We start from the raw sequence: 12,277 nt of genomic DNA, 5'->3' as shown, positions 1-12,277 counted from the left end.
GCATGAAAGTGTGTTGAAAAACATGAAGAGCCTGAAAAGGTGTGAAAAATATGAGGAGCTTCAAAAGTTGTCAAAAATACGAGGAGCATGAAACGGTCTGAAAAATAGGAGGAGCATGAAATGGTGTTCAAAACATGAAGAGCCTGAAAAGGTGTGAAAAATATGAAGAGCTTCAAAGGTATCAAAAATATGAGGAGCATGAAACGGTCTGAAAAATAGGAAGAGCATGAAGCGGTGTTGAATAACATGAAGATCTTGAAAAGGTGTGAACAATATTAGGAGCATGAAACGGTCTCAAAAATATGAGGAGCATGAAGCGGTGTTGAAAATCATGAAGAGCCTGAAAAGGTGTGAATAATATGAAGAGATTCAAAAGGTGTCAAACATATGAGGAGCATGAAACAGTCTGAAAAATAGGAGGAGCATGAAGTGGTGTTGAAAAACATGAACAGCCTGAAAAAGTGTGAAAAATATGAAGAGCTTCAAAAGGTTTGAAATACATGAGGAGCATGAAACGGTCTGAAAAATAGGAGGACCATGAAGCGGTGTTCAAAAACATGAAAAGTCTGAAAAGTGTGAAAAATATGAAGAGCTTCAAAAGGTGTCAAAAATATGAGGAGCATGAAACATTCTGAAAAATAGGAGGAGAATGAAGCTGTGTTGAAAAACATGAAGAGCCTGAAAAGGTGTGAAAAATATGAAGAGCTTCAAAAGGTGTAAAATATATGAGGAGCCTGAAACGGTGTTCAAAAACATGAAGAGCCTGAAAAGTTGTGAAGAATATGAAGAGCTTCAAAAGGTGTAAAAAAAAATATGAGGAGTTTGAAACGATCTGAAAAATAGGAGGAGCATGAAGCGGTGTTGAAAAACATGAAGAGCCTGAAAAGGTGTGAAAAATATGAAGAGCTTCAAAAGGTGTCAAAAATATGAGGAGCATGAAACGGTCTGAAAAAGAGGAGGAGCATGAATCGGTGTTGAAAATCATGAAGAGCCTGAAAAGGTGTGAAAAATATGAAGAGCTTCAAAATGTGTCAAAAATATGAGGAGCATGAAACGGTCTGAAACATAGGAGGAGCATGAAGCAGTGTTCAAAAACATGAAGAGCATGAAAAGGTGTGAAGAAAGTGAAGAGTTTCAAAAGATGACATAAATGTGAGGAGAATGAAACGGTCTGAAAAATATGAGGAGCATGAAACGGTCTGAAAAAGAGGAGGAGCATGAATCGGAGTTGAAAATCATGAAGAGCCTGAAAACGTGTGAGAAATATGAAGAGCTTCAAAAGGTGTCAAAAATATGAAGAGCTTCAAAAGGTGTCAAAAATGAGAGGAGTATGAAGCGGGCTCAAAAATAGGAGGAGCATGAAGCGGTGTTCAAAAACATGAAGAGCCTGAAAAGGTGTGAAAAATATGAAGAGCTTCACAAGGTGTGAAATACATGAGGAGCATGAAACGGTCTGAAAAATAGGAGGAGCATGAAGCGGTGTTCAAAATCATGAAGAGCCTGAAAAGGTGTGAAAAATATGAAGAGCTTCACAAGGTGTGAAATACATGAGGAGCATGAAACGGTCTGAAAAATAGGAGGAGCATGAAGCGGTGTTGAAAAACATGAAGAGCCTGAAAAGGTGTGAAAAATATGAAGAGCTTCAAAACTGTGAAATACATGAGGAGCATAAAACGATCTGAAAAATAGGAGGAGCATGAAGCGGTGTTCAAAAATCTGAAGAGCCTGAAAAGGTGTGAAATATATGAAGAGCTTCAAAAGGTGTGAAACATAGGAGGAGCTTGAAGCGGTGTTCAAAAACATGGAAAGCCTGAAAAGGTGTGAAAAATATGAAGAGCTTCAAAAGTTGTGAAATATATAAGGAGCATGAAACGGTCTTAAATATAGGAGGAGCATGAAGCGGTGTTGAAAAACATGAAGAGCCTGAAAAGGTGTGAAAAATATGAATAGCTTCTAAAGGTGTCAGAAATATGAGGAGGATGAAACGGTCTGAAAAATAGGAGGAGCAGAAAGTGGTGTTGAAAAACATGAAGAGCCTGAAAAGGTGTGAAGAATATGAAGAGCTTCAAAAGGCGTCTAAAATATGAGGAGCATGAAACGGTCTCAAAAATAGGAGGAGCATGAAGCGGTGTTGAAAAATATGAAGAGTCTGAAAATGTGTGAAAAATATGAAGAGCTTCAAAAGTTGTGAAATATATAAGGAGCATGAACGGTCTTAAATATAGGAGGAGCATGAAGCGGTGTTGAAAAACATGAAGAGCCTGAAAAGGTGTGAAAAATATGAAGAGCTTCAAAAGGTGTCAAAAATATGAGGAGCATGAAACGGTCTGAAAAATAGGAGGAGCATTAAGTGCTGTTCAAAAACATGAAGAGCCTGAAAAGGTGTGAAATTTATGAAGAGCTTCAAAAGGTGTGAAATACATGAGGACCATGTAACGTTCTGAAAAACAGGAGGAGCATGATGCGGTGTTGAAAACATGAAGAGCCTGAAAAGGTGTGAAAACTATGAAGAGCTTCAAAAGGTGTCAAAAATATGAATACCATGAAACTATCTGAAAAATAAGAGGAGTATGAAGCGGTGTTCAAAAACATGAAGTGCCTGAAAAGGTGTGAAAAATATGAAGAGCTTCAAAAGGTGTGAAGTACATGAGGAGCATGAAAAGGTCTGAAAAATAGGAGGAGCATGAAGTGGTGTTCAAAAACATGAAGAGCCTGAAAAACTGTGAAAAATATGAAGACCTTCAAAAGGTTTGAAAAATATGAAGAGCTTGAAAAGATGTGAAGTATATGAAGAGCTTCAAAAGGTGTGAACAATATAAGGAACATGAAACGGTCTGAAAAATAAGAGGAAAATGAAGCAGTGTTGAAAAACATGAAGAGCCTGAAAAGGTGTGAAAAATATGAAGAGCTTCAAAAGGTATGAAATACAGGAGGAGCATTAAACGATCTGAAAAATAGGAGGAGCATGAAGCGGTGTTAAAAAACATGAAGAGCCTGAAAAGGTGTGAAAAATATGAAGAGCTACAAAAGGTGTGAAATATAGGAGGAGCATGAAGAGGTGTTCAAAAACATGAAGAGCCTGAAAAGGGGTGAAAAATATAAAGAGCTTCAAAAAGTGTCAAAAATATGAGGAGCATGAAACGGTCTGAAAAATAGGAGGCACATGAATCGGTCTTCAAAAACATGAAGAGCCTGAAGAGGTGTGAAAAATATGAAGAACTTCAAAAGGTGTCAAAAATATGAGGAGCATGAAATGGTTTGAAAATTGGAGAAACATGAAGCGAAGTTGAAAAACATGAAGAGCCTGAAAAGGTGTGAAAAATATGAAGAGCTTCAAAAGGTGTGAAATACATGAGGAGCATGAAACGGTCAGAAAAATAGGAGGAGCATGAAGAGTTGTTAAAAAACATGAACAGCAAGAAAAGGTGTGAAAAATATGAAAACCTTCAAAAGATGTCAAAAATATGATGAACATGAAACGATCAGAAAATTAGGAGGAGCATGAAACCTTGTTCAAAAACATGAAGAGCCTGAAAAGATGTGAAAAATATGAAGAGCTTCAAAAGGTGTGAAATACATGAGGAGCATGAAATGGTCTGAAAAATAGGAGGAGCATGAAGCGGTGTTCAAAAACATGAAGATCCTGAAAAGTTGTGAAAAATGTGAAGAGCTTCAAAAGGTGTGAAAAATATGAGGAGCATGAAACGGTCTGAAAAATAGGAGGAGCATGAAGCGGTGTTCAAAAACATGAAGAGCCTGAAAAGGTGTTCAAAAACATGAAGAGCTTCAAAAGGTGTGAAAAATATGAACAGCTTCAAAAGGTGTCAAAAATGAGATGAGTAAAAAACGGTCTGAAAAATGGGAGGAGCATGAAGTTGTGTTGAAAATAATGAAGAGCCTGAAAAGGTGTGAAAAATATGTGGAGCATGATACGGTCTGAAAAATAGGAGGAGCATGAAGTGGTTGTGAAAAAACATGAAGAGCCTGAAAACGTGTGCAAAATATGACGAGCTTCAAAAGGTGTGAAATACATGAGAAGCTTGAAACGGTCTGAAAAATAGGAGGAGCATGAAGCGATGTTGAAAAGCATGAAGAGCTTTAAAAAGTGTGAGAAATATGAAGAGCTTCAAAAGATGTCAAAAATATGAGGAGCATGAAACGGTCTGAAAAATAGGAGGAGCATGAAATGGTGTTGAAAAACATGAAGAGCCTAAAAAGTTGTGAAAAATATGAAGAGCTTCAAACGGTGTCAAAAATATGAGGAGCATGAAACGGTCTGAAAAATAGGAGGAGCATGAAATGGTGTTCAAAAACCTGAAGAGCCTGAGAAGGTGTGAAAAATATGAAGAGCTTCAAAAGGTGTCAAAAATGAGATGAGCATGAAACGGTCTGAAAAATAGGAGGAGCACGAAGTGGTGTTGAAAAACATGAAGAGCCTCAAAAGACGTGAAATATATGAAGAGATTCAAAAAGTTTCAAAAATATGAGGAGCATGAAATGGTCTGGAAAATAGGACGAGCATGAAGCGGTTTGAAAAACATGAAGAGCCTGAAAAGGTGTGAAAAATATGAAGAGCTTCAAAAGGTGTCAAAAATGAGATGAGCATGAAAAGGACTGAAAAATAGGAGGAGCACGAAGTGGTGTTGAAAAACATGAAGAGCCTCAAAAGACGTGAAATATATGAAGAGATTCAAAAAGTTTCAAAAATATGAGGAGCATGAAATGGTCTGGAAAATAGGACGAGCATGAAGCGGTTTGAAAAACATGAAGAGCCTGAAAAGGTGTGAAAAATATGAAGAGCTTCAAAAGGTGTCAAAAATGAGATGAGCATGAAACGGTCTGAAAAATAGGAGGAGCATGAAGTGGTGTTCCAAAAAATTAAGAGCCTGAAAAGGTGTGAAATATATGAAGAACTTCAAAAGGTGTGAAAAATATGAGGAGCATGAAACGGTCTGAAAATTAGGAGGAGCTAGAAGCGGTGTTGAAAAACCTGAACAGCCTGAAAACGTGTGAGAAATACGAAGAACTTCAAAAGGTGTCAAAAATATGAAGAGCTTCAAAAGGTGTCAAAAATATGAGGAGCATGAAGCAGTCTGAAAAATAGGAGGAGCATGAAGCGGTCTGAAAATTGAAGGAGCATGAAGCGGTCTGAAAAATAGGAGGAGCATGAAGCGGTGTTCAAAAACATGAAGAGCCTGAAAAGGTGTGAAATATATGAAGAGCTCCAAAAGGTGTGCAATACATGAGGAGCATGAAACAACCTTAAAAACAGGACGAGCATGAAGCTGTGTTCAAACACATGAGATTTTGAAAAGGTGTGAAAAATATGAAGAGCTTCAAAAGGTGTCAAAAATAGGAGGAGCATGAAGCGGTGTTCAAAAACATGAAGAGCCTGAAAAGGTGTGAAAAATATGAAGAACTTCAAAAGGTGTCAAAAATATAGGAGCATGAAACGGTCTGAAAATTAGAAGGAGCTAGAAGCGGTGTTGAAAAACCTGAAGAGCCTGAAAATGTGTGAAAAAAATGAAAAGCTTCAAAAGTTGTGAAAAATATGAAGAGCTTCAAAAGGTGTAAAAAATGAGATGAGAATGAAACGGTCTGAAAAATAGGAGGAGCATGAAGTGGTGTTGAAAAACATGAAGAGCCTGAAAATGTGTGAAATATTTGAAGAGCTTCAAAATGTGTCAGAAATGAGAGGAGCATGAAACGGTCTGCAAAATAGGAGGAGCATAAAGCGGTGTTGAAAAACATGAAGAGCCTGAAAAGATGTGAAAAATATGAAGAGCTTCAAAAGGTGTCAAAAATATGAGGAGCATGAAATGGTCTGAAATATAGGAGGAGCATGAAACGGTGTTCAAAAATATGAAGAGCCTGAAATGTTCTGAAAAATATGAAGAGCTTCAAAAGGTGTGAAAAATATGAGGAGCTTCAAAAGGTGTCAAAAATATGATGAGCATGAAACGGTCTGAAAAAAGGGAAAGCATGAAAAGGTGTTGAAAAACATGAAGAGCCTGAAAAGGTGTGAAAAATATGAAGACCTTCAAAATGTGGGAAATACAAGAGGAGCATGAAACGGTATGAAAAATAGGAGGATCATAAAACGGTGTTGAAAAACGTGAAGAGCCTGAAAAGGTGTGAAATATATGAAGAGATTCAAAGGGTGTGAAATACATGAGGAGCATGAAACGGTCTGAAAAATAGGAGGAGCATGAAGCGGTCTTCAAAAACATGAAGAGCCTGAAAAAGTGTGAAAAATATGAAGAGCTTCAAAATGTGTCAAAAATATGAGGAGCATGAAACGGTCAGAAAAATAGGAGGAGCATGAAAAGGTGTTAAAAATCATGAAGAGTCTTAAAAGCTGTGAAAAATATGAAGAGCTTCAAAAGGTGTCAAAATATGAGGAGCATTAAACGGTCTAAAAAATATGAGGAGCATGAAGTGGCATTGAAAAACATTAAGAGACTGAAAAAGTGTGAAAAATATGAAGTGCTTCAAAAGCTGTGAAAAATGAGATGAGCATGAAAAGGACTGAAAAATAGGAGGAGCATGAAGTGGTGTTGAAAAACATGAAGAGCCTCAAAAGGCGTGAAATATATGAAGAGATTCAAAAGGTTTCAAAAATATGAGGAGCATGAAATGGTCTGGAAAATAGGACGAGCATGAAGCGGTTTGAAAAACATGAAGAGCCTGAAAAGGTGTGAAAAATATGAAGAGCTTCAAAACGTGTGAAATACATGAGGAGCATGAAACGGTCTGGAAAATACGAGGAGCATGAAACTGTGTTCAATAATATGAAGAGCCAGAAAAGGTGTGAAATATATGAAGAACTTCAAAAAGTGTCAAAAATGAGATGAGCATGAAACGGTCGGAAAAATAGGAGGAGCATGAAGTGGTGTTCAAAAAAATGAAGAGCCTGAAAAGGTGTGGAAAATAGGAAGAGCTTCAAAAGGTGTCAAAAATATGAAGAGCTTCAAACGGTGTGAAATACATGAGGAGAATGAAACGGTCTGTAAAATAGGAGAAGCATGAAGCGGTGTTCAAAAACATGGAGAGCCTGGAACGGTGCGAAAAATATGATGAGCTTCAAAAGGTGTGAAAAATATGAAGAGCTTCAAAAGGTGTGAAAAATGAGAGGAGCATGAAACGTTATGAAAAATAGAAGGAGCATGAAGCGGTGTTCTAAAACATGAAGAGGCTGAAAAGGTGTGGAAAATAGGAAGAGCTTCAAAAGGTATCAAAAATATGAGGAGCATGAAACGGTCTGAAAAATATGCGGAGCAAGAAACGGTGTGAAAAATATGAAGAGCTTCAAAAGGTGTCAAAATAATGAGGAGCATGACACGGTCAGAAATATAGGAGGAGGATGATGCGGATTTGAAAAACATGAAGAGCCTGAAAAGGTGTGACAATTATGAAGCGCTTCAAAAGGTGTCAAAATTATGGGGAGCAATAAACGGTCTGAAAAACAGGAGGAGCATGAAATGGTGTTGAAAAATATGAAGAGCATTAAAAGGTGTGAAAAATATGAAGAGCTTCAAAAGGTGTCAAAAATATGAGGAGCATGAAACGGAGTTCAAAAACATGAAAAGCCTGAAAAGTTGTGAAAAATATGAAGAGCTTCAAAAGGTGTCAAATATATGAGCAGCATGAAACGTTCTGAAAAATTGGAGGTGCAAGAAATGATGTTCAAAACGTGAAGAGCCTGAAAAGGTGTGAAAAATATGAAGGGCTTCAAAACGTATCAAAAATATGAGGAGCATGAAACGGTCTGAAAAATAAGAGGAGCATGAAGCGGTGTTGAAAAATATGAAGAGCATGAAAACGTGTGAAAAATATGAAGAGCTTCAAAAGGTGTGAAAAATATGAAAAGCTTCTAAAGGTGTCAAAAATGAGATGGGCATGAAACGGTCTGAAAATGAGGAGGAGCATGAAGTGGTGTTGAAAAACATGAAGAGAACGAAAAGGTGTGAAATATACGATGAGCTTCAAAAGGTGTGAAAATATGAGGAGCATGAAACGGTCTGAAAAGTAGAAGGAGCATGAAAAGGTGTTCAAAAACATGAAGAGCCTGAAAAGGTGTGAAATATAGGAAGAGATTCAAAAGGTGTCAAAAATATGAGGAGCATGAAACGGTCTGAAAAATATGAGGAGCATTAAGCGGTGTTGAAAAACATGAAGAGCCTGAAAAGGTGTGAAAAAATATGAAGTGGTTCCAAAGGTGTGAAAAATATGAGGAGCATTAATTGGGCTGAAAAATAGGAGGAGTATGAAACTGTGTTCAAAAACATGAACAGGCTGAAAAGGTGTGAAAAATATGAAGAGCCTCAAAAGGTGTCAAAAATATGAGCATCAAGAAACGGTCTGAAAAATAGGAGGAGCATGAAGCGGTGTTGAAAAACATGAAGAGCCTGAAACGGTGTGAAATATATGAAGAGCTTCAAAAGGTGTCAAAAATATGAGGAGCAAGAAACGGTCTGAAAAATAGGAGGATCATGTAGCGGTGTTGAAAAACATGAAGAGCCTGAAAAGGTGTGAAAAATATGAAGAGCTTCAAAAGGTGTCAAAAGTGAGATGAGCATGAAACCTTCTGAAAAATATGAGGAGCATGAAGCGCTGTTCAAAAACATGAAAAGCCTGAAAAGGTGTGAAAAATATGAAGAGCTTCAAAAGGTGTGAAATACATGAGGAGCATTAAACGGTCTGACAAATAGGAGAAGCATGAAGTTTTGTTCAAAAACATGAAGAGCCTGAAAAGGTGTGAAATATAAGAAGAGCTTCAAAAGGTGTGAAAAATATGAAGAGCTTCAAAAGGTGTCAAAAATTTGAGGAGCATGATACGTTCTGAAAAATAGCAGGAGCGTGAAGTGCTTGTGAAAAACATGAAGAGCCTGAAAAGGTGTGCAAAATATGAAGAGCTTCAAAAGGTGTCAAAAATATGAGGAGCATGAAACGGTCTTAAAAATAGGAGAAAGATGAAGCGGTGTTCAAAAACATGAAGAACATGAAAAGGTGTGAAAAATAAGAAGAGCTTTAAAAGATGTGAAAATTATGAGGAGCTTGAAACGGTCTGAAAAATAGGAGGAGCATGAACTGGTGTTGAAAAACATGAAGAGCCTGAAGGTGGGGAAAATATGAAGAGCTTCAAAAGGTGTGAAAAATATGAGGAGCATGAAACGGTCTGAAAAATAGGAGGAGGATGAAATGGTAATCAAAAACATGAGGAGCCTGAAAAGGTGTGAAAAATATGAAGAGCTTCAAAAGGTGTGAAATACATGAGGAGCATGAAACGGTATGAAAAATAGGAGGAGCATGAAGCGGTGTTCAAAAAAATGCAGAGACTGAAAAGTTGTGAAAAATATGAAGAGCTTTAAAGGTGTGAAAAATATGAAGAAGTTCAAAATGTGTCAAAAATGAGATGAGCATGAAACGGTCTGAAAAATAGGAGGAGCATGAAGCGGTGTTCACAAACATGAAGAGCCTGAAAAGTTGTGAAAAATATGAAGAGCTTCAAAAGGTGTCAAATATATGAGGAGCATGAAACGGTCTGAAATATAGGAGGAGCATGAAGCGGTGTTCAAAAACATGAAGTGCCTGAAAAGGTGTGAAAAATTTGAAGAGCTTCAAAAGGTTTTAAAAATATGAGGAGCAAGAAATTGTCTGAAAAATAAAGGAGCATGAAGCGATGTTCAAAAACATGAAAAGCCTGAAAAGGTGTGAAAAATATGACGAGCTTCAAAAGTTGTCTAAAATATGAAGAGCATGAAACCGTCTGAAAAATAGGAGGAGCATGAAGCGGTGTTCAAAAACATGAAGAGCCTGAAAAGGGGTGAAAAATATGAAGAGCTTCAAAAGGTTTGAACTACATGAGGAGCATTAAACGGTCTGAAAAATAGCAGGAGCATTAAGTGGTGTTGAAAAACCTGAAGAGCCTGAAAAGATGTGAAAAATATGAAGAGCGTCAAAAAGTGTAAAAAAAATATGAAGAGCCTGAAACGGTCTGAAAAATAGGAGGAGCATGAAGCGTGTTCAAAAACTTGAAGAGCCTGAAACGTTGTGAAAAATATGAAGAGCTTCAAAAGGTGTGAAAAATATGGAGAGCTTCAAAAGGTGTCAAAAATATGAAGAGCATGAAACGGTCTGAAAAATAGGGGGAGCATGAAGTGGTGTTCAAAAACACGAAGAGCCTGAAAAAGTGTGAAAAGTATGAAGAGCTTCAAAAGGTGTGAAAAATTTGGAGAGCTTCAAAAGGTGTCAAAAATATGAAGAGCATGAAACGGTCTGAAAAATAGGGGGAGCCTGAAATGGTGTTCAAAAACATGAAGAGCCTGAAAAGGTGTGAAATATATGAAGAGCCTGAAAAGGTGTGAAAAATATGAAGAGCTTCAAAAAGGTGTCAAAAATATGAAGAGCATGAAACTGTCTGAAAAATAGGAGGAGCATTAAATGGTGTTCAAAAACATGAAGAGCCTGAAAAGGTGTGAAAAATATGAAAAGCTTCAAAGGTGTGATATACATGAGGAGCATGAAACGGTCTGAAAAATAGGAGAAGCATGAAGTGATGTGGAAAAACATGAACAGCCTGAAACGGTGTGAAAAATATGAAGAGCTTCAAAAGGTGTGAAATACATGAGGAGCATGAAAATCTCTGAAAAATAGGAGGAGCATGAAGTGGTGTTCAAAAACATGAAGAGCCTGAAAATGTGTGAAAATATGAAGAGCTTCAAAAGGTGTGAAATATATGAGGAGCTTCAAAAGGTGTGAAAAATATGAAGAGCTTCAAAAGATGTCAAAAATATGAAAAGCATGAAACGGTCTGAAAAATAGGAGGAGCATGAAATGGTGTTCAAAAACATGAAGAGCCTGAAAATGTGTGAAAAATTTGAAAAGCTTCAAAGGTTTGAAATACATGAGGAGCATGAAACGGTCTGAAAAATAGGAGAAGCATGAAGTGGTGTGGAAAAAAATGAAGAGCCTGAAAAAGTGTGTAAAATATGAAGAGCTTCAAAAGGTGTGAAATATATGTGGAGCATGTATCTCTCTGAAAAATAGGAGGAGCATGAAGTGGTGTTGAAAAACATGCAGAGCCTGAAAAGATGTGAAAAATATGAAGAGCTCCAAACGGTGTGAAAAATATGAGAAGCATGATACGGTTTGAAAAATAAGAGGAGCATGAAGTGGTGTTCAGAAACATGGAGAGCCTGAAAAGGTGTGAAAAATATGAAGAGCTTCAAAAGGTGTCAAAAATATGAGGAGCATGAAACGCTCTGAAATATAGGTGGATCATGAAGCGGTGTTGAAAAACATGAAGAGCCTGAAAATGTGTGAAAAATATGAAGAGCTTATAAAATTGTCAAAAATATGGGGAGCATGAAACGGTCTGAAAAATACGAGCAGCCTGAAACCGTCTGAAAAATAGGAGGAGCATGAAGCGGTGTTCAAAAACATGAAGGGCCTGAAAACGTGTGAAAAATATGAAGAGCTTCAAAAGGAGTCAAAAATATGCGGAGCCTGAAACGATCTGAAAAATAGGAGGAGCATGAAGCGGTGTTGAAAAACATGAAGAGCCAGAAAAGGTGTGAAAAATGTGAAGAGCTTCAAAAGGTGTCAAAAATATGAGGAGCATGAAACGCTCTGAAATATAGGAGGATCATGAAGCGGTGTTGAAAAACATGAAGAGCCTGAAAAGGTGTGATAAATGTGAAGAGCTTCAAAAGGTGTCAAAAATATGAGGAGCATGAAACGGTCTGAAAAATAGGAGGAGCATGAAACGGTGATCAAAAACATGAAGAATCTGAAAACGTGTGAATAATATGAAGAGCTTCAAACGGTGTGAAAAATATCAGGAGCATGAAACGGTCTGAAAAAGATGAGGAGCATGAAGTGGTCTTCAAAAACATGTACAGCCTGAAAAGGTGAGAAAAATATGAAGAGCTTCAAAAGGTGTGAAATACATGAGTATCATGAAACGGTATAAAAAATAGGAGGAGCATGAAGCTGTGTTCAAAAACATGAGAGCCAGAAAAGGTGTGAAAATATGAAGAGCTTTAAAAGGTGTGAAAAATACGAGGAGCATGAAACGGAGTTCAAAAACATGAAGAGCCTAAAATGGTGTGAAAATTATGAAGAGCCTCAAAACGTGTCAAAAATATGAGGAGTATGAAACGGTCTGAAAAATAGGAGGAGCATGAAGCGATGTTGAAAAACTTGAAGAGCCTGAAAACGTGTAAAATATGAAGAACTTCAAAAGGTGTGAAAAATATGAAGAGCTTCAAAAGGT

The sequence above is a fragment of the Dama dama genome, chromosome 8 (genome assembly GCF_033118175.1).
Source record: "Dama dama isolate Ldn47 chromosome 8, ASM3311817v1, whole genome shotgun sequence".
NCBI classification, from domain to species: Eukaryota; Metazoa; Chordata; class Mammalia; order Artiodactyla; family Cervidae; genus Dama; species Dama dama.
This window is presented reverse-complemented; position numbering follows the sequence as displayed.